The sequence below is a fragment of the Macaca fascicularis genome, chromosome 12, assembly GCF_037993035.2.
Source record: "Macaca fascicularis isolate 582-1 chromosome 12, T2T-MFA8v1.1".
NCBI classification, from domain to species: domain Eukaryota; kingdom Metazoa; phylum Chordata; class Mammalia; order Primates; family Cercopithecidae; genus Macaca; species Macaca fascicularis.
The window spans coordinates 10,480,419-10,503,884 of NC_088386.1; the positions used below are offsets into that span (position 1 = coordinate 10,480,419).

A 23,466-nucleotide genomic window follows, 5' to 3' on the forward strand; every position below is an offset into this window, starting at 1 on the left:
CCTGAGGAGAATTTCCTGTGCAAGGTGTTGAAATACCATTTTAGAAATAAAGATCTCTTGGCCGGGCGCGGTGGCTCACGCCTGTAATCCCAGCACTTTGGGAGGCCGAGGCGGGTAGATCACGAGGTCAGGAGATCGAGACCATCCTGGCTAACACGGTGAAACCCCGTCTCTACGAAAAAAATACAAAAAATTAGCTGGGCATGGTGGCGGGTGCCTGTAGTCCCAGCTACTCTGGAGGCTGAGGCAGGAGAATGGTGTGAACCCGGGAGGCGGAGCTTGCAGTGAGCTGAGATCGCACCACTGCACTCCAGCCTGGGGGACAGAGCGAGACTCCGTCTCAAAAAAAAAAAAAAGAGAAAAAAGAAATAAAAGATCTCAAAACGCACTGAACTCTTAAATGCCGTAAGCTGTCATGTTAAGGAGGATTTGTATTACCTGGTAGGTGAGAACCTCAGGCTTTAGGGTGGTACTTCTTTGTTAGCACTTGAGAATTTGGAAAGCACTTTCTGATATTCTCTTCTGAGTTATTCCCGCAAGATGCGTTGTTCCCATCTTACAGATGACCACCTGAGAGGTGAAATCAGGCTCCCCTCCTATATCCCGTAAGTTTGAAAGCCAGGGGAGTGATTGAACTGGGATGCAATAAGAAAGGGAGTTCTGGAAGGGGAAGCACCTGTTTTTTCTGGCTGATATTTCTTGGAATTCCTGCAGGCAGGATTCTAGGCTAGGCACTTCGGTGCAGGGACTCTGCCACTTGGTACTCCTGATGCAGTTCTGAGGGGGAGGGTGGATGAAGCTTTGTCGGGGGAAGGAATGGAGTGGGGAGAAAATGCCTCCTTGGAGAGGAAAAAAACATCCATTATCAGTTGCTCCTACCCTACCCCAACCCTCCTGTTTTCCACCCACAGCAACCCCAGGGAGGGAGATAAGAGCTCCAGGGGAAGGTCCTGTCTTCCCTGCCCCTAGAACCAAACAGATTTGCAGTTCTGTCTTTTTGACCAGCTTCTGCTCCAGGGAAATCACTTGATCCTTTGGAGCCCGAGTTTCCTCATTTATGAAACCAGGACAGTTTCACTTTGTGGGTTTCAGTTTGTGGGTTACATGAATAACAAATGTCTGGCAAACAATAAGTAGCCAGTTATATTTTTCCTTCTTACCAATTATATCAGTGACTTTGATTTAAGGAATGAGGCAAAGGATTAGTTATTTTGTTTATTATCTTTTCTCCATAGCTGAAGTTTTCTTTCCAGATTAAATTTTAGCCTGAAGTTTGGAAATATAAGCTGAATAAACCAAATGACTCTAAAATATATTACTTAAAAAAATGTTTTCCCCTTATTTTTTCCTGAGTATAAAGTAGTATTCTTTATTCCCGAGTATAAATATTTATTCCTGAGTATAAATAAGTATTCTTATTATAAAATAGAACAGCCAAACCATATATACTCTAGAAAATGCGCAATAGTCCTGCCTTTTAGATTTTTCTTAGTCATACCTTAACCCATATATATCTACTTCCATAGACAAACATGCACATAACCTTATATATGTTCCCAAGTGTACCTTTTGCTTTTTAAGAGAATTGGGATCATATTATATTCACTGTTTGACAACTTGCTTTTTTTTGTTTTTGTTTTTATTTTGAGACAGAGTCTCGCTCTGTCTCCCAGGCTGGAGTGCAGTGGCGTGATCTCGGCTCAGGTTCACGCCATTTTCCTGCCTCAGCCTCCCGAGTAGCTGGGACTACAGGCGCTGGCCACCATGCCTGGTTAATTTTAATTTTAGTTTTTTGTATTTTTAGTAGAGACAGGTTTTCACCGTGTTAGCCAGGATTGTCTCGATCTCCTGACCTCATGATCCGCCCACCTTGGCCTCCCAAAGTGAGCCACCGCGCCTGGTCTCAACTTGCTTTTTAAAAAAAAAAAAAAAATTGTGTGTTTTAGAGACAGAGTCTCACTCTGTTGCCCAGGCTGGAGTGTGGTGACACAGTCATAGCTCACCGCGGCCTGGAGCTTTTGGGCTCAAGCAGTTTTCCCCTCCTCAGCCTCCTAAAGTGTTGGGATTATAAGTATGAGCCACTGTGTCCTGCTACTTTTTTTTTTTCCCCCAAACAAAATATCTTCAATGTCTTTCCACGTGGGTACATTAAAAAATATAATAAGCAAAATCTGATCTTTACTGGTTATACTACGATCATTGTATGTCTGTTGTATAGCTTGTTCTGTTGAGGAACATTAGGCTTGTTTCCATTGTTTTCATAGTTATAACCCAGTGCTCTAGTAATCCATGAACATCTATGTATATCTTTGTGTTTCAGCGGGAGTGAAAATAGCTCTAGGATACACACCTAGAAATAGAATTGCCAGCACGACGTTTTGGGAGATACTGCCATATTGCCTTCCAGTGAAGTGGTGCCAGTTTGTACTTTGTGAACAATAACTATCTGAATACTTGTTTATTTTCTCCTCCCTTATCTTTTTCCAATCGCTACCACACCTGAAATATAAACTTGAGGGCAGAGAACTTGGTCATCTTGTTCACTGCGAGGCCTAGCCCAGTGTCTAGCGTACATAACTTCTTTAAATGACTGAAGAAAGTCGGTTTTCTTTACCTTTGCCAACACTGTTTACCCTTTGGTAACTGGTGGGGAAAATATAGGGTCTTCTTCTTTTAATTCTCCTTTCCTCAGTGATGTTAAATATTATTTTTTCATTTTATTATTCTTTTTACCTTTCATGTGATTTACCCATTTTTCTAGTGAGATTTTCATCCTTATTTATTTGTAAGACCTCCTTGTATATTTGGGATAGTATAATATGCACTGGAAATATTTTCCCACTTTTTCATTCATTTCATTCCTTTTTAAATTAGTTTATTTCTTTTACTTTTTTTTTTTTTTTTTGAGATGGAGTCTTGCTCTGTCGCCTAGGGTGGAGTGCAGTGGCGTGATCTCTGCTCACTGCAACCTCTGCCTCCCAGGTTCAAGTGATTCTCCTGCTTCAACCTCCCAAGTAGCTGAGATTACAGGTGTCTACTACCACGCCCGGCTAATTTTTGTATTTTTAGTAGAGTCAGGGTTTTGCCATGTTGGCCAGGCTGATCTTGAACTCCTGAACTCAAGTGACCCACCGCAGCCTCCCAAAGTGCTGGGATTACAGGCATGAGCCACCACGCCAGGCCTCTTTTACATAATTTTTGCTGTTTGTTTTTAATTTATAGAGACAGGGTGTTGGCCAGGGTGGTCTACAACTATTGGCCTCAAGCAATCTTCCTGCCCCAGCCTCCCAAAGTGCTGGGAGTATAGGCACGAGCCACTGCACCTGGCCCATAATAAAAGCTTTTTTTGGTGTTGTTTTGCCAGGGTCTCACCTCTGTCACCCAGGCTAGAGTGCAGTGGCGTGATTACAGCTCACTGCAGCCTCAACCTCCTGGACTCAGATGATCCTCCCACCTTAGCCTCCCTAGTAGCTGGTACTACAAATGGCCGCCACCAAGCCTGGCTAATTTTTGTATTTTTGTAGAATTGGAATTCTGCCATGTTGCCCAGGCTGGTCTGGAACTCTTGGACTCAAGCCATCCACCCTGCCTCAGCCTCCCAAAGTGCTAGGATTACAGGTGTAAGCCACCGCGCCCAGCCATAAAAGTTTTTAAGATAAATTTTTATTATCGGGTTTATTGGACTTCACCTTAATTATTTTTGTGTTTCATGTCCCATTTAGAATATGCCTTCTTCACTTTAAGATTTTAATAATATCCATCCTTTTTTTTAATTAAAAAAAATCCTTTCCTTAATCGTTGATACTTTTACATTTATTATGGTGCATAAGGAATAAATTAAGGCTCCAACTCTGTTACTTTCTATATGGCCATCATCACATTGTCCCACAATAACTGACTGAATGTAGAACCTTGATATAGTGGAATGATATGCAGCCATAACAAGAGTGAAGGTCCTTTTGTATGGCCGTGAAAGGTGTCTAGTATGTGTTATTAAATTAAATACCTTTCCCTCATTCCCTCAAACGCCAGCCTGAATGGCACTCTTAATTAGCCTTTCGTAGAAACTGAGTGGCACATTGAAAGTGGTGAATGTTGGAGTTGGATATACCCAGCTCCCAATTCTGGTTCTTCTCTTCTTTCCCAAGCTACTGAACCTGTCAACTGCGTTTTCTGTAAAATAGATGTAGCACTGACCTCAGTATAGCCTGGAGAATTATATAATATTTTTGTTGTTTTTCTTGCCACATAAGGATACTTTATTTTGGCCATATAAAATTTAGACATGTTAGCCGAGCCTGGTGGTGCACGCCTGTAGTCCCAGCCACTCTGGAGGCTGAGGCAGGAGGATCGCTTGAGCCCAGGAGGTCGAGGCTGTAGTGAGCCGAGATCGTACCACTGCACTCTCCAGCCTGGGTAACAGTGAGACCCTGTTACTAAATAAATAAATAAATAAATGGGAAAGATACTATGGGCAAAACTTAAAAAAAAATTTATAAGTACATATAAAAATGTTTAATTGGCAAAGAATGTGGTAAACCACATGCAAAGGTTTAAAAGAAGAAAACAACAAAGAACAAATGCGTTCCAAAATGTCACCTCTCCATAGTTTGTGAATCTCAGGCTAAACTAATAAAAATACCAATAAATTAACAGGGGGTGTTTTTGTTTGTTTGTTTTAGAGAGGCAGGCACTTGCTGTGTCACCCAGGCTGCAGTGCAGTGCAGCCTTGAACTCCTGAGCTCAAGCAATCTTTAGCGTGGCTCACTTGTATATTTTATAGAGACAAGGTCTCCCGTGTTGCCCAGGTTGGTCTTGAACTCCTGCTTTGGCCTTCCACAGTACTGGGATTACAGATGTGTGCCACCACGCCTGGAATTCTTTGTTGTTTTAAAAACCAATCAGAATATATTAAAATACGTATGAGGTTACTTATACAGATTGCTTATCACAGCTTATAGCACATAGACATGATTTTTAGGGCCGGGCGTGGTGGCTCATGTCTGTAATCCCAGCACTTTGGGAGGCCAAGGCAGGTGCATCACTTGAGGTCAGGAGTTCGAGACCATCCTGGCTAACATGGTGAAACCCCATCTCTACTAAAAATACAAAAAATTAGCCAGATGTGTTGGCACATGCCTGTAGTCCCGGCTACTCGGGAGGCTGAGGCAGGAGAATCGCTTGTACCCGGGAGGCGGAGATTGCGGTGAGCTGAGATGGCACCACTGCACTCCAGCCTGGGTGACAGAGTGAGACTCTGTCTCAAAAAAAAAAAAAGAAAAAGAAAAAGAAAAAAAAGATTTTTAATGTTTCATAGGTGTCTACATAGTCATGTCAAACTTTAATTATGTTTTAAATAGTAATGGGCCAATTAATTAAAACGTCCTACTCACATGATTGAATTCCAGATAGTCCAATTCCAGAATAATATGTTCTTAATAATCACATTGCTGGGTGTGGTGGTCATGCTACAGTACTAGCTACTTGGGAGGCTGAGACAGGAGGATCCCTTCAACCCAGAGTTCAAGAGCAGCCTGGGCAACATTGCAAGACCCTATCCGTAAAATAATAAATAATGTGGTCGGGTGCTGTGCCGCATGCCTTTAATCCCAGGGCTTTGGGAGGCAGAGGCAGGTGGATTCATTGATCCCAGGAGTTCGAGACCAGCCTGGCCAACATGGTGAAACCCCATCTCTACTAAAAATACAAAAATTAACTGGGCATGATGGCACGCGCCTGTAGTCCCAGCTAACGCTAGTTGGGAGGCTGAGGCAGGAGAATCGCATGAACATGGGAGGCGGAGATTGCAGTGAGCCAAGCTTATGCCACTGCACTCCAACTTGGGCAACAGAGCGAGACTCCATCTCAAAAAAAAAAAAATAAATAAATAAAAATAAAAAAAAAATTATATTAAAATCATCTATATATTGGAAATACTTGGAAGGAAAAAGAGTCAGCCAGAACATTTTCTGTCCAAGTTGAAGTGTGTCATAAAGCACAGACAGAAGGATTGGAGGCCCTGGCGAGTCACTCAGCAGCCGCTAGTACAGGTCCACCAGGGCAGGTCACCCTTTCACTGGGGATGTGGTAGACTTCGATTGAGAACAGATTAAAGCAAGTCCCTAATTCATTTCATGACTTTATGACCCATCTGGAAAAACAGACACACAGTCACTCACTGAAGCATCAAAACCTTTCTCGTCCCAAGTGACTGCAGCTGCCTGCCTGGAACCCTGCTGGTGGCTGCCCCTAAACCAGACAGACACCTGCCGGTCAGGACGGACCATCAGTGGGGCTGGAGGAGAGGACCCTGGCTTAATAAACTTGACACTCTCACCTTGCTCCGGTCACTGCAGAAATAGGGTTATGATTTACATGGCACATTATGGAAAACCCACATTAATGGGCCAGGTACATCCAAGGCGCTCAGTAAGTGTTCCTTTTCTTCTGCCACTAACTCTGGCAATTTTCTGTGGATATTTAGAGGAGGAGAGAGAGAAGGAAGATCTGGGGTAGGAAGACCCACTTTGCTCTTAGTAAAATGGGCTCCTGAGTCAGGCTTCGGGGACCACTGTGCTGTGGTTAGAATTACTACTTGGAAAAAAAAAACAAAACTATTTAAAAAAAGATTAAATTCCACCACTTCGAGAGGCCGAGGTGGGCAGATCACTTGATCCCAGGAGTTCGGGACCAGCCTGGGCAACTTAAGGAGACCCCATCTCTACAAAAAATATAAAAATCAGCCAGGTGTGGTGGCATGCATCTGTGGTCCTAGCTACTCGGGAGACCGAGGTGGGAAAATTGTTTCAACCCAAGAGGTCGAGGCTGCAATGAGCCGAGACTACGTTGCTGCACTTCAACCTGGGCCACAGAGCGAGACCCTGTCTCAAAAAAAAAAAAAAAAAAAAAAAAAAAAGAATACTGCTTGGAAGAATGTGTAGAGTCTCTGCTCTGAATGAGGAACGTGTTTTGTGTTTTGTTTTGAAGGAGCCACTCTTGGCCAGGCATGGTGGCTCACGCCTGTAATCCTAGCCCTGCAGGAGGCCAAGGCGGGCGGATCTCTTGAGGTCAGGAGTTCGAGACCAGCCTGGCCAACATGGCAAAACCCTGACTCTACTAAAAATACAAAAATTAGCCAGGTACGGTGGCTCATGCCTGTAATCCCAGCTGCTTGGGAAGCTGAGGCAGGAGAATCACTCAAACCTGGGAGGTGGAGGTTGTGGTGAGCCGAGATCAAGCCACTGCACTCCAGCCTGGGTGACAGAGAGAGACCCTGTCTCAAAATAAATAAATAAATAAATAAATAAATAAATAAAATAAAGGAGCCACTCTACACAAGTAGCTACCATGATTGTTCCAACCCCATCATTTCACAAGGAAGGAAGCCCAGAGTCAAGATGGGGAGTGTTCATAGGTCATACAGCCTGCAGTGGAACTGGGAGGGGGAGGGGTCTGTTCACGAAGCACCACAGTGATCAATAGGTATATTAGGGGTTGTTAGCCACTGCATTGAGGGTATAACAGGTGACTTGCTGCTCTTCTTCACCTCTTTCTTTCCATGGGCAGAGAAGACAGCCGTGCAAAGAAAATGCCCTGGCTCTGTGCTTTGCAGGTTGGGGATCTCTCCTGTGCCCAGCCAGGTGCACTGTGCTTGGGTAGATTTGGGAGATTCTTGACCTTCCTCTGCCATTCTCCAGCCGGTGACTCTGCCTGGAAACTTCCATTTGGATGCTTAGAGGACCCTGTGAGTCCTGAGTGGTACAGAGAAACCACACAAGCTCTAGGAATTCACAGAGCATGGGCGAGAGTAGATTCCTGAAGCATAAGGGCTGGAGGGAGCCTACTTCCAGTGTTCATGGACCAGCATCGTCTGCAAGTTTGTTAGAAGTGCACAATCTCAGGCCTGCTGCAGGACAACTGAATCAGAATCTGCAGGTTGCCCTGCGGTGATGAACATATTACAGTTTGAGAAGCACTGATCTAAACTTTCTACCCCCGACCCTCCCATTTTATAGGTGGGTATAAGTTGAGGCTCAGAGATGCTGTGTGACTTGTCCAAGAACATAGACTGGTACTTCAGTAGTTTCTTTTTTTAAAAAAAACTTTTTTTTTTTTTTCTTTTAAGAGATGTTGTCTTGCTCTGCCTCCCAGACTGGAGTACAGTGGTACAATCATGCCTCACTGTAACCTCAAATTTCTAGGCTCAAGTGATCCTCCTGCCTCAGCTTCCTGAGTAGCTGGGACTATAGGAGCGTGCCACCATACCCAGCCAATTTTAAGAAATTTTTGTAGAGACAGGGTCTTGCTATGCCTGCTGGTCTTGAACTCCTGGGCTCCTACCTCAGCTTCCCTAGCAGCTGGGATTACAGGTGAGAACTGTGGTGCCTGGTTTAAAACATTTTTATTTTTATTTAAAAGAAATATATATTTAAAAAAAAAAAAAAAAAAAAAAGACAGGGTCTCCTTATATGGCCAAGGCTGGTTTCGAACTCCTGGGCTCAAGGGATCGTCCTGCCTCGGCCTCCCAAAGTGCTAGGATTACAGGTGTGAGACAACATGTTTTTTAAAAACAGCTTTACTTGTAGTCCCAGCTACTTGGGAGGCTGAGGCAGGAGGATTGCTTGAGCCCAGGAGTTTGAGGCTGCAGTGAGCCATGAATAGCCACTGTATCCCAGCTTGGGCAATAGAGCTAGATAGCATCTCTTTAAAAAAAAAAAAAAAAAAAAAAAAAGGCTGGGTGCGGTGGCTCATACCTGTAATTCCAGCACTTTGGGAGGCTGAGGCAGGCGGATTGCTGGAGTCCAGTAGTTCAAGACCAGCCTGGGCAACATAGCGAGACCCCATGTCTACAAAAAATACAAAAATTAGCCAGTTGTGATGGTATGTGCCTCTAGTCCCAGCTGCTTGGGAGGCTGAGGTGGGAGGATCACTTGAGCCTGGGAGGTTGAGGTTGCAGTGAGCCATGATAATGCCACTGCCCTCCAGTCTGGGTGACAGAGTGAGACCCTGTCTCAAAAAAAAAAGCTTCCTCGTGATATAATTCACATGCCCTACAATTCACCCATTTACTGTATAAAATTCAATGTTTTTTAGTATTCAACTTAATATACTAAGCCATCACAGCTGATTTTAGAACATTTTTGTCCCTTCTTAGAGAAATCCTGCACCCCTAGCAGTCATTCCCCATTCTCCTTTCCCTGGCCTTCAGGCAACCAGTAATCTCCTTTATCTCTACAAACTTGCCTATTCTAGACTTTTCGTATAAATGGTATCACACAAATGGTCTTTTGTGGCTGGCATTTTTCTGTCACCATCATGTTTTTAAGGGTCTTCATGTTGAATGTATATCAGTATTTCATTCCTTTTTTACTGCTAAATAATATTCCACTGTGGGATGTACCACGTTTTATTTAAACTAGAAGTTGATGGACATTTGGACTGTTTCTACTTTGTGGCTATTGTGAATAATGCTGTTGTGAGCCTTTGTGTAAAAATTTTTGTGTGGACCTATGTTTGCACTTCTCTTGCTTATATTTGTAGGAGGGGAATTGCTGGGTCAAATGGTGACTCTGGAACTGCCAGACTGTTTTCCAAAGCAGCTATACTATTTTACATCGTTACCAGCAATACAGGAGGGAGCCAGCTTCTCCCCGGCCAACACTTGTTATTTGTTGTTGTTTATTGTTTAGTGTGTGTCTTCATGATGGAGAGGGTATGGGTAACAGACTGGCGGCCATCTGCCAGCCTCATAAAGCAGGGTGCCCCAAAACTGGAGCCCTGTAGCACACGGAAACCAGGGGCTCAAATGCTGGGAGGATTCTTTGACTGTTCAGTCTGTTTCTCTCTGGGCAGCTGCCTTCTGCAAGCTCTGCCCACCAGCATCCCTGCCCCTGTGGCCAGACAGCAGACAGCAAGGCCACCAAAGCTTCCTGAGAGCACACGGCCTCAGCTGCCTAGAGAGATAGGTGCTCTCGTTCCCCTCCTGGTTCTACACTCCCAGGAGGGGACTGCGGGTCTGGCTTGGTCACCTGCTCGCCTAGACCAAGGTGGCCCAAGAGGTGGTCCTGGTGTAACTGACCCTGCCTGTCCCCACCTTCCCCATCTCCACTCTGCAGCCAGAGGCTGGGAGTAGAGGAGCAGTTCCAGAGAGGGTCCTTAGATACCCCTGGTATGAGAGAGAAGCTGGCTCTGTTGCCCTGGGAGAGACTGCTCCAGAAAGGCCTTCTCACCAGAGGCTGGGACACGAAATGGGGCTGCCTGGGGCAGGCAGGTGGTCGGGGTTGGATATGAGCAAGTACAAAGCCAGTGGCCAGGTGGGCTGGGCCCTGCCTTTGAGACCTGGGGTCAACTGATGTGGTCATGCAGCGACCCTCAGCCTGGCACACGGGTCCCCCCTCCTGAGCCTCAAGCCTATGTAGGTGGCAGGGCTTGGAGGGGAGGTGCCTGAGTGAGTCATGATTCTGCCCTTATCTTTAGAGATTTGGTTTTTCTCCTCTTTACTATCCTTTATCCTACTAACTTACAGGGCAGCTTTTTTTTTTTTCTTTTTTCTTCAGGTTTTCAAAATTTATTTTTTGGCAAGTTAATGCATTGACTTGGTTCAAAATTTAAGTGGTAAAAGGGATTGTGGTAAGTCTCCCATCTCTGCCCCAGGCACCCAGTGCCCCTCCTCAGAGGCAGCTGATGTTATCCCTGGCTCCAGTATATTTTCAGGCATAAACAAGCAAAGATGCGTATCTGGCCTTGTCTTAAACACACACACACAAATGGCAATGATGTTGTGTTTAGGATTTCTGTAGGCCTTGTCCAATCACCCTCCAAAGAGACAGTACCTGTTTATATCCCTTCCTCTGGTACAGGAGGACACCTGTCTCCACACTTGGCATTGTCAACATTTTGAATCCTTTCTAATATGCATGGAGAACAGCAGCATCTTATTTTGATTTGCGTTCGTTTGATTTCTAGTAACTGTTGCAAGTGAAACTAAGCATCTTCCTGTGTTTGTATGCCCTTTGTATTTCTTTTGCCAAAAACTGACAGTTGATATCCATGGCTCATTTTTCTTTTGGCTTTTTGCTTATGGGTCTGCAAGAACCATGATATTAGGTTAAACCATATGCACTTGCCATTTTGTAAATCAAAATCAGTCAGTTATCTACGGTTTCATATTGTTCATCTACTATGGATACAAATTCAACTAGTAAAATTGGTGAATTCCTATGTACCAGCAATAACAAAGTATAAAATAAAATAGAAAAGGGCCAGGCGTGGTGGCTAACGCCTGTAATCCCAGCACTTCGAGAGGCCAAAGTGGGCAGGTCACCTGAGGTCGGGAGTTCGAGACCAGCCTGACCAACATGGAGAAACCCCATCTCTACTAAAAATACAAAATTAACTGGGCGTGGTGGTGGCTCACGCCTGTAATCCCAGCTACTTGGGAGGCCGAGGCAGGAAAATTGGTTGAACCCGGGAGGTGGAGGTTGTGGTGAGCCAAGATCGTGCCATTGCACTCCAGCCTGGGCGACAAGAGCGAAACTCTGTCTTAAAACAAACAAACAAACAAAAAATAGAAAAAAGAGACACTATTCCCAGTATGAGAGCAAATCAAACAATTTAAAAAATGGTTGTTAAGTGTCCAAGTACTTATGAGTATGTCAGTGTTCATATAGGGACCCAGTAGATTTTGTGGAGGGGAAATAAATTTAGACATAAAGGTAATAGTGAGAGTCCTGGGTACCCTGTCCTCAGCTTCCCATAATGTAACCTATTACATAACAATAGTACAATTACTGAAACCAGGAACCGACGCTGGTATGATTCTGTCGTCTACTACAGTCTCGGTGTGCGTTTTACCATTTCTCCCACCACTGTCTGTTGTTCCGGGATCCCACGCTGCAGGGGAGTTGTCATGTCTCCCGAGTCTTCATCAATCTGTGACAGTCCTTTTGTCTTTCCTTGTCTTCCGGGAGCCTCAGACTTAAAGAGCTTTATTATTATTTTATTTTATTTCTTTTTTATTTTATTTTATTTTACTTTTTTGAGACAGCGTCTCATTCTGTCGCCCAGGCTGGAGTGCAGTGGTACGATCTCGGTTCACTGCGACCTCCACTGCCCGGGTTCAAGCAATTCTCTTGCCTCAGCCTCCCAAGTAGCTGGGATTGCAGCCGCCCGCCACCACGCCCGGCTAATTTTTGTATTTTTAGTAGACACGGGATTTTCAGCATGTTGGCCAAGCTGGTCTCAAACTCCTGACCTCGTGATCCGCCTGCCGCGGCCTCCCGAAGTGCTGGGATTACAGGCAAGAGCCACCCACCGTGGCCGGCCTATTATTACTTTAATTTATTATTATCATCTTTAATAAATAAGAGATGAGGTCTCTCTGTGTTGCTCAGGCTGCTGTCAATTCCAGAGCTCAAACAATCCTCCTGCCTTGGCCTTCCAAAGTGTGGGGATTATAGGCATGAGCCACCATGCCTGGCCAAGAGCTTGATTTTGTAGAATGCTTCTCAATTTGAGTCTGCCTGATGTTTTTTAAATGATGAGATTGGGGTTATACATTTTTGGCAAGACTGCTACTGAAGTGACGTCGTGTCCCCGGCAGTGCTCTGGGGATCATGGTGCTGATGTGTCCTTTGCTGGTGCTGTTCGCTTGCTGATTTAGTTAGGGTAGAGTCTGCCAGCTTTCTCCACCGTAAAGTTACCTTTCCTCCTTTGTAATTGATAAATATCTTGGGGTGGAGGATGTGACTTGGAGACTGTTTACAGCTTGCTTTTTCCCCTCAATCTTTTGCCCACTTATTTTAGCATCCACTGTTGGATTGTGTCCCCACCAGTTATTATTGTGTTGTTTGCCTAATGGTGATTTTCTGTTGATTTTCTTCTCCTTTCTGTATTTGTAATTGGAATGCTACTATAAAAGAATTTTTCCTTCTCTACCGTTAACTTATGTATTCACTTACTCTATCAGTATAGATTCATGGATAGTTATTTTATTCTATGGGCAAAAATGAAATCATTTTGCTGTTTCTTTGCTGTTTACATTGTTCAGCTGTGGCCATCGAGAGCTCCTTTGCGTTGGTGCCTGTGTTGCTCTGACATGGCTTCGTTCTGCTTTGAGCATTTCCTCACTTTTTGGCACTACAGGTGCTTAAGTCTCATCTTGTAATCTGCCTGCCCCAGCTCTGTAAACAGTCCTTTCTCTAAGGAGCCTCCAGTAACTATCTTGCAAGTGTCTACTTGGATTCATCTTATGCCAGATGTGATGCCTAGCCTGTGGCATTCGTAAGCAGCTGCAAAAAGAAGGCCAAATGCCTTGCCCAAGGTCATGCAGGTGATGGTCCATCAGGCTCAGGATTAGGGTCTGTTCCTGGCAAAGCGTTTTCCCTGAAGCATGCTGTCTTATGTGTGAGCTGTGTCAATAGACACTTGCATAATATTGCACGTGTGCAAGTGACAAGGTACGCCATGCGTGCTGGGCACGATGAGTTCAGGATTGCGCTTTCTGCATCTACCATTATTACAGGACTGTTGGCATCCAGCCCTCCTTTCTCAGTGGTAATGACGGCCTCCATTATGTTTTATGTGGCATTAATTACCCAAACCAGTAACTGTTGGAAAGTAAACAACCTGTAAATCTTGGCTAGCTCAGGCAATTGCCTCCTGTTTTTGGGAACACCGTGATCCAGGCAGGAGGCCCTGCGCGGGGTTTTGCTCACTGGGGCACAGCCACTCTAGCTGTCCATGCTGCTCTGCAGGAGCACCTGGTGGGCACCACCCAGGGGAGGCCCGCTGGGAGAGGGGCAGCCTGCTTTGGGCAGTGCTATGGTTGCAGCAGCAGACCCTGCAAGACAGTGGATGGCCTGGTGGAGTTATCCCTGCCTGGGGGCGTGTCCCAGCTGGCTCTGTGACCTTGGCAGTGAGGTCACTTGGTGTGTGGAGCTGTGTGAAGGCTGGAGGACAGTTTCTGTGTGCAGCGCAGAGTACAGTGACCTGTGCTTGGGTGGGGCTCTGTAGGAGGGCACATACAGTACCTGTTATTTGGCTGGCCCTTGCTGAGTACTTACTATTAATACATGTGGGAGGGAAGTACATTATCTCATTTAATCCTCACCAGACTTCTGCAAAAAACATTTTGCAGATGTTGAGAGTGAAATGCTGAGAGGTTTAAGAACTCAGCTGTGGTCCTGGAGTATGGGCGCGTCTGACTCAACCCGGGTGGTGTATCTGACCTGACCCCAGCTCCCTTTCCCCTCTTGTCCTGGGCCAGGCTGTAGGCTACTGAGTCTTTGCCATTAACTTGCACTGTGATCTTGGGCCCGTCAGCACCTCTCTGCGCCTTAGTTTCTTCATCTCTGAAATGGGCGCAGTCACAGTGTACTGTGGATTCTTCAGGGTGATCTCTCAATGAGACCCTGGGTTGATGGGACCTCTCCCTGTCTTACATGGACTGTGTGTGTTTCGTGCTCTATGAACTGGACTCCCTTCCCCAGATACCACCTGTCTGATTGGCCTTTGGGTACCAACCTGACACTGGGAAAATAAATACCAAGCACTGTATTGTGAACATCCATTATGTACTTGGAACAGTGTGGAGTATGTTCCCCTCTTTTCTTTGTTTCATATTTTTCAAAATCAGATGCAATATGTCCCTAGTTTTTTTTTTTTTTTTTTTTTTTTTTAAGCCAATACTGAAGATATATCTAATGTAACAGGGAAAAGTCCTTCTCTGCCCATTGTTAGATGTATATATTAGACTTACAAATGTACAGGTTTGAGTATAACTTATTTTAAACCAAAAGTGCAGTACACTGTATACGTACTCAGCAACTTGCTTTTTCGTGTGTATGTGGTGGATGGCTTTTTACATCTATAACAGATCTAGGACTGCCTAAGCCTTTTTGTAATCCTAATTTTAAAATTATTTTTTAACTTCTAATTCAAAGTAATTTTCAATTTCAAACTATAGAAGAATTAAAAAGTTATTATGGTTAGTATGTATATCCTCCACCAGATTCACCAGTTTTTAATGTTTTGTCATACTTGCTTTATCTCTATAGATGCACCTATGTGCATTTATGTGTATCTATCTATAGATGTATATATATAGCTCTATAGAGGGATGTATAGATAGGGATAGCTATTGATTTAGATATCTCTATTATATGTATTTTTTCCTCCCTGAGTATTTTGAGAGTTAGTTGCAGACAACATGTTTTTTTTTTTTTTTTTTTTTTTAGACAGAGTTTCACTCTACTGCCCAGGCTGGAGTGCAGTGATGCAATCTCAGCTCACTGCAACCTCTGCCTCCTGGATTCACATGATTGTCCTGCCTCAGCCTCCCAAGTAGCTGGGATTACCCACCTACTCCCAGCCTCCCAAGCCTCCCAAATAGCTGGGATTAGCCACCACGTCCGGCTAATTTTGTATTTTTACTAGAGACAGGGTTTCACCATATTGGTCAGGCTGGTCTCGAACTCCTGACCTCAAGTGAGTCACCGCGCCTGACCAGACAACATGATCTTTTATTCATACTTTAGCATGTATTTCCTAAGAACAAGGACATTCTTTTATATAACCACAAGCACATTATCAAATTTGGGAAATTTAACATCAATATAATACCCTCACCTATCATCTATCCCTAATAAAATAGGGCCAGTTATTCTGATGTCCCATAGCAGCTTTTTGGCTTGATCCAGACCCGGTTCAGGACTGGACGTTGTGTTTAGTTGTGCCACTCCTGACCCCGCTTGAATCTGGATGGATCCTCAGTCTCCCCTCGTCTTTCATGATGTTGATGCTTCTGAAGGGACAGGCCAGGAGACTGTAGGCGGTCTCTCTGTTTAGGTTTGCTTGTGTTTCCTCATGATGAAATTCAGGCAGTGCACTTTGGGCAGGGAGAAGAAGTAGGTGATGCCGCATCCTCAGTGGTCCTTGCAGGAGGTGGACATGCTGCAGACCACTGGGTGAAGCTGTATGGCGGCCTCTTCCTCTGTGATGGCTCCATCGTTCAGTAGTAACGTGATTGCTGACCATTTTGTTGATTTCCAGTTTGGGGCTGTAGCAGTACTGCTGCTTTGAACATCCAGCCTTGTTCGGGTTTTTTTTAGCACATAAGCTGGCAGTTCTGTAGACTGGAGTCCTGGTGACGGGATGGCTGGGCGCTTATTAATATTGATGGGTATTGGCCAAAGTGCCCCTAGGCTGTGGCTTGTTATCTCCCAGCTCCAGCATGTGTGAGGCGAGGGCCCGTTTCCCCACATCGCTGTCCTTGTGGGCTGCCAGCAATCTGTTAGTTTTTTGCCATCTGACAGATGATCAGGCACTGGCTGCGCTGTTTTCATCTGGCATTTCTTTATATGAGTGAGGTGGAGCATCTTTTCGTGTTCCTCATGGTTTGGCTAACAAGTTCCAGCTCTGTTATTTGCTGTAAGGAATTTAACACCAAATTCTGCCACTGTTAATTAAAAACTGACCACGTACCAGTATTGTCCATGGCGCTGGGCGTAGGGGTGACCTGGTTTGGGTGAACTGGTGGCGGGCCTGTTCTCAGAGCTTTCCGTTGTCCATTGAGGGGCTGTGACTTAGCCCTCATTCAAGGAAGAGGGGTGGGCAAAGTTGCAAAGTGCCAAAAGAAGTTGGGAGGAAGGAAGGAAGTCAACAGGAAGAAGAAAAATTACATGAAAATTCCAAGTTTAGTGTCTAAAAACACAGTGCTTGAATGGATTGCCTCCCTGCCCATTCATTCCTGTGTGGTGTTTGACCGATTCCTGGCTGCAGTGGCAGAGTTGAGTAGTGTGGGCGGTCTCATGTCCCACCAAGCTGACGATGGTCGCTATGCAGCCCTTCATGGGGAAGGTTTGCTGATGCTTGGGCTGGAAGGTGTTGGACTTGTGGGTTGCAGGTGAGAAGAGGGAGAGCACAAAGGTTAACTGAGTACTTGTGTATTTTATCTAGCCTTCCCCCTGCCCCCTGCTGCTCTTCAGGTGGGTAGAGGGCAGGAGGGGAAAGGGGGCGGAGTCTGAGCACAGCTGTGAGATTGGGGTAGAGAAGTTTCCACACCCATTTGTGTGGCTCAGGGCCCTTGGGCAGGACCCAGGCCATCCTTCTTGTAGGGTGGTGGGGTGTGGCGGGGTGTGGCAGGGTGTGGAAGGGTGTGGCAGCCTAAATCCAGCTGAGGAGCCCCACCCCTCCCCTGGGAGGGACAGTACTGCCTGGACACCCTCAGGCTATAGCTGGAGGGGAGGCAAGAGGGGGCCTCAGCTCAGCCTGCAGTGGGGGTGGGTGGCGGGTGGAGCCTGTCACTGCCCCTCCCCAGCCCCTGCCACTCTCAAGGTCACCTTGGCTCCTCTGGGCTGGGCTGGGCTGGCAGCTACCTGCTCGCTAGTTTTCATCACAAAGTAACCTGGGGCTCCTTCCCGGCTAGCTTTTGAAAGGCCTTTAATAGCCTGACAGTGTAGGGTTGGGCCAGGACTTTGGAGGGAGTTGCCGCCGTGAAGCCTTTCCGGGCACTGAGTGCCCAGTATGGTTCTACCTCCTGCTGAAGCTCTTACTGGACCCAGAGGTTTCCTGGGGCCATTGCAAGGCCTCTTATATGCCAAAGTCTCTGCTGGCTGCACCTGTAACCCTCCAACAACCTAAGCTCCGCCTCCTGGGTTCAAGCCATTCTCCTGCCTCAGCCTCCCGAGTAGCTGGGATTACAGGTGCCGCCACCACGCCTGGGTAAATTTTTGTATTTTTGTTTGCTTTTGTTTTTGAGATGGAGTTTCGCTTTTGTCACCCAGGCTGAAGTGCAATGACGTGATCTCGCCTCACTGCAATCTCCCCGTCCCAGGTTCAAGCAATTCTCCTGCCTCAGCTTCCTGAATAGTTGGGACTACAGGCGCCTGCCACCGTGCCCAGCTAATTTTCATATTTTTAGTAGAGATGGGGTGTCACCATGTTGGCCAGGATGGTCTCGAACTCCTGACCTTAGGTGATCCTCCCACCTTGGCCTCCCAAAGTGCTGGGATTACAGGCACGAAGCACTGTGCCCCAGCCACCTAGAATTTGTTATATATATTATGTGGTCAGGATTAATTTTTCCATATGGATAACCAGTTATCCCACACTATTGAGGAATGATGGACCTATCATCATTTATAGTGTCATATATCAAGTTTCCAAATAAGGAAATCTCATCTGGGCTCCTCGTTCTCTCCTATTGTTCTGTTTCTCCCCGTGCCAAAACAACATGGTTTTAGTTGCCATGACTTTATAGTATGTGCAGAGTATGGCAACATATGTTTCAGGGGGACTAGTGTATCGCAAGGAAACAAATATCTAAATTTTACACCACAGTGTGGTTATACATCCATGAGAGTTCTAGCTTCATCTTGGTTCAGAGAGCTGAGGGCATGGGACAGTAGGGATTTGAGCCCTGGGAGAAGCAGGAGGGTTTAGATGTGTCAAAGAAGGTCCTGAAATAAAATGAATATCAAGAAGTTCAGGGGAAATGTAATAGATACACTCCTTGAATATTAGAGCCAGGTGGGACCTTTGCAGTAACGAAACATTGTGTGCAGCTGCGGAAGGGGCGGCCTGGTGGCCGCGTGTCCCACCTTTGGTGTCAGACAGACCAGGTTTGATCTTTAACAGGACACTTCACCTCTCTGAAACTTAATTTCCTCGTTTATAACATAGGGCAACAATAGACTTTTCTTATAGGAATGTTGAGAGGACTAAGTGAAATGATGTACATACAGGGCTCGCAGTGTACTGGCACACAGCTACATGACAATTCAGTTTTGGTTATTTTTAGCGTATTTCCTTGATTCTAAGACCAGCTCCACCCTGCCCCCCAACACACATTTTACAATTCCTAAATTAGAACAAGCTTTACCACCACCTTCTACAATGATCCATTTTCCCTCCTGGATCATTGTTTAGAACGTAGGAGACAAACAAACAGAAAGCTTAACTTGGGGAGTTACGCTGTACGACATTTGGCACACTTTAATCTGTGTGCAAAATGGAAGCAGATGCCTTCCAGAAAGGAGAGGTTGAGAGAGAATCATGGACAACTACAGCTGTCCTGTGCCCAGCACGTGACACTCACCAGGTGGGATGTGGCAAGTGTGGAGGGTTCTGGAAACCGAGATTTCCGCCCCGGGCTCTGCCACTTACGAGCTGTGTGAGCTTGCCCCAGTCAGGTCACCTCTCTGAGCCGCTGCTTCCCCCATCCAGCAGGGCGGGTGATCCTAACTGCTGCTGCCACTCATCTGGAGAGCCAGGTGCATGACTACCTGAGTGGGCCTTGCCACACATAAGCGCTCTGTGAATGGAGCTGTTTGCAGCTGTTCCCTAGAGGCACTCCTCCCCCTCTGCCTGGCTGTGCTTTGCTTTGGGGGATTTCTTCTTGTGTTTTTTTTTTTTTTTTGGAGACAGAGTCTCACTCTCTTGCCCGGGCTGGAGCGCAGTGGCACGATCTTGGCTCACTTCAACCTCTGCCTCACGGATTCAAGCGAACTCTCTTGCCTCCGCCTCCTGAGTAGAGTAGCTGCGATTACAAGATGCGCCACCACGCCCGGCTAATTTTTGTGTTTTTAGTAGAGACAGGGTTTCGCCATGTTGGCCATGCTGGTCTCGAACATGCTGGTCATGACCTCAGGCGATCCATCTGCCTTGGCCTCCCAAAGTGCTAGGATTATAGACGTGAGCCTCTGTGCCTGGCTGGCTTTGGGATTTCTTTATCATTCTTCCCCTGAATTACAGAAATCCTGCCCACTCTTCAAAGCCCATGTCACATGTTTTCTCATCCCCTGGTTTGAACCTGTCTCACACTCCCCGCCTCATCTTGGATGCCTATTGGTCACTTTTGGGCCCCCTTCGTCTCTTACGGAATTTTCAGCGTTATAATATGGCTCTTCCAGGACTGTTTGATATACTCCAGAGGATTGTCAACCCTTTGAGGGCAGGAGTGTGTCTTAACTTTGGCAAACCCTGTAATGCTAACAGAGAACAGCACTATAGCACTGTAAAGAAGGTGAAATCACATGTATGCATTTGCTGAGTGCCTACTGTGTGCACACAGTGCAGTGGTGAGCAGAACAGACACAACCCGCGTCTTCTCATAGCCCACTGTTCTGGTTCCTACCCATGCCCAGCAGTGATGCCGGCCAGGCAGAGAAATGCCCTTGTGCCCTGGGTCAGTTCAGCCTGCTCGTCAGGCTGTGTGTGACCTTCTGCATGGCTTTTGGGATGGTGCTGTTGTGCTGTGTGAGTTAGGTGGGAGGTCAGCTTGGGCCCACCATGTTGGCATGGGGGTAGGCATGCAGAGGGTGGCTGGCTGTCCATCTGCATGGCTAGAAAGGAGGATCTGGTGGTGAAGTGTGTGGATCAGGACCCCGCTGCTGGTGGAGAAGGCTCATGCAGCCGTGATCCCTGGCCCAGGAGAAGCTGTGATCCTGAGCCTAACGCCTCCCTCAATGGCTTTACCCTCCAAGTGGCTGCCCTTACGTTCAGGCCTGGAAATTACTCTCTACAGGACAGGAGGCGCCTGCTGTTTGGCGTAAGTGGAGGTTGCCCTGCAGAGCCTGGAGGTCAGTGCTAATTGGGCCCTGTGGCACCCGTAAACTCACTTAATGACCACCTGGATGTTGGGCCTCATGCTAGGGCTTGCGTTCTTTATCTGCAAAGGCAGAGGACACTGGAAAAACCAGTTAGGGTGTGTGAGGAGCATTTTATGTCGATATCAAGGGAGTGCTGGACTCTTGGTTCAGGAGCCTGGAAATATATGCGATCTGGCTTTTTCAGAAAGTCGGCCATGTTGAATATGGCAGCAAGACCTTTTTAGGAGTCACATCTGAACAGGCAAGTGGGCAGGACGAGAGTTTGGGGTTTGCTCCTCTTCCCTCTGATGGGAAAAGTGCCCAGCATGTCACCATGAGCAGCACTGGGGTTCGGCGTGGTCAAGAAGTGTTCACTGGCATGGGACCAGAGACCTTCGGAATAGCTGAGACGGAGTATGGCCCAGTGGGCATGGCTGTGCTCGGCCAGCGTCTTGGCCGGTGGGGAGCTGTGGTGAGAACTCCAGGAACATGCGCCGTGTGGCTCTGCTGCCCTCCCTGTTCCTAGGATTCCCACCCACCACATTTGGCATCAAATTATTGCTCAGCAAACCTTTCATTTTTATTTTTGTAGAGATGGCAGCTCGCTCTGTTGCCCAGGTTGGAGTTGGAGACCAGCCTTCCTCAGCCTCCCAAAGCACTGGGATGATAGGTGTGAACAAACGTTTGGAATGAATGATTTAATTTCATATTCTTTGTCCATTCCATTATTCGTTGGTGAGGGTGGGAGTGTATTTGCTTTCTGTGGCTGCTGTAACAAGTGGATACAAACGTGTTAATTACAGATGCATTAACTTAAAACATCAAATGATTCCCTCACCGTTCTGGAGACAAGCAGTCGGAAATTCAGCGGGGTTATGCTCCTGGGGGATCTTGGGGAGACTTCGAGCTTTGGTGGCCCCAGGCTTCCTTGACCCGTGGTGCCGTCACTGCAGTCTCTGCCTCTCTGGTCACATGGTGCCTCCTCTCTTCTCTGTCTCTTGTGTTTCTCATAAGCACACTTGAATTGAGGGCCCACCCCGATAATACAGGGTGACTTCCTCATCTCAGAATCTCAATTGTGTCTGCTAAGACTACTATTCCAAATATAAGGTCACATTTCCAGGTTCTGGGGATTAGGATGTGACATCTTTTTGGGGACCACCATTCAACCCACTACAGGGGTATTTTAGTACTAATGAATTGCTTTTTGAGCTATATAATGGCTCTTTTCTGGGCATGTTGGCTTGTGCCTATAATCTCAGCATTTTGGGAGGCCAAGGCAGGGGGATCACTTGAGCCCAGGAGTTCGAGACCAGCCTTGGCAACATAGTGAGACTCGGTCTTTACAAAAATAACAAATTAGGCATGCTGGTGTGTGCCTGTAGTCTTAGCTACTTGGGAGGCTGAGGTGGGAGGATAGCTTGAGCTGGGAGATTGAGGCTGTAGTGAGTCGATTGCACCACTGCACTCTAGCCCGGGTGACAGAGCAAGACTCTGTCTCAAAAAATAAAATAAAATAAATAAAAACCCATAGTCACTGGGTTTGCTCTTCCTAGTCTGCAGTTGCATTAAGTTTTTTATATTCATATATAGAAATAATTTTAAATTTTATATAGCCAGATGTCCTTTTCTTTCCATTGGTTTTAGGTTCAGAAAGTTCTTTCTTATTGAGTATCTGATAAATAGTCATTCATGGTAAAATAAAACCTTAAGAAATTGACTTTTAAAAACATCGACTAATGAGAATTGTATTTATCATGTGCAACATGATGTTTTGAAATATGTATCCATTGTATATTGGTTGAGTCTAGCTAAGTAACATAGACATTACCTCATATTTATTATTTTTTTGTCGTGGGAGCACTTGAAATAGACTGTTAGCAATTTTCTAGAATACAATTAATTGTTATTAACAATAGTCACCATGTTGTTCAATAGATCCCTTGAACTTATTCCTCCTGTCTAATGGGAATTTGTATTCTTTGATGAACATCTTCCCTATTCCTCCACAAGAAATTGACTTTTTAATGTAATGATAACTTGTTTTGATATTTGCTGTGAGGATCTGCACTTGGAAAGAAACAGCTAGTCTCCACATGTGATAAAATTTCGTAGATCTATACACATACAAGCCTACAGAAAAAGAGAGAGGGAACATGCAAAACCCAGAGAAATCGAAGTAAGATCTGCAGTTTTGATAATGTACTATGGTTCCATCAGATGCTGCGATGGGGGATGCTGGCACGAGGTACACAGGACTTTAATGTACTTTTTTTTTTTTTTTTTGAGACCAAGTCTTGCTCTGTTGCCTAGGCTGGAGTGCAGTAGTGCAATCTTGGCTCACTGCAACCTCCGCTTCCTGGGTTCAAGTGATTCTCCTGTCTCAGCCTCCTGAGTAGCTGGGACTACAATCGCACGCCACCATAGCTAATTTTTATATTTTTAGTAGAGACGGGGTTTCACCATATTGGTCAGGCTGCTCGAACTTCCTGACCTCCTGACCTCAAGTGATTCCACCTGCCTCAGCTGGGTGCTGGGATTACATGTGTAAGCCACTGTGCCTGGCCATATTTTTATAACTTCTTAAGAGTCTAAGGCCGGGCGCGGTGGCTCAAGCCTGTAATCCCAGCACTTTGGGAGGCCGAGACGGGCGGATCACGAGGTCAGGAGATCGAGACCATCCTGGCTAACACGGTGAAACCCCATCTCTACTAAAAAATAGAAAAAACTAGCCGGGCGAGGTGGCGGGCGCCTGTAGTCCCAGCTACTCGGGAGGCTGAGGCAGGAGAATGGTGTGAACCCGGGAGGCGGAGCTTGCAGTGAGTTGAGATCCGGCCACTGCACTCCAGCCTGGGTGACAGAGCGAGACTCCGTCTCA

The 23,466-nt window shown here is 46.1% G+C and overlaps 1 protein-coding gene across 5 annotated transcripts in view; it reads left to right on the forward strand.

Moving 5' to 3' along the window:
• TFCP2L1 (transcription factor CP2 like 1) overlaps positions 1-23,466 on the forward strand; it is a 71,717-nt gene that overhangs the window by 13,266 nt on the left and 34,985 nt on the right. The gene's annotated exons all lie outside the window — the stretch shown is intronic.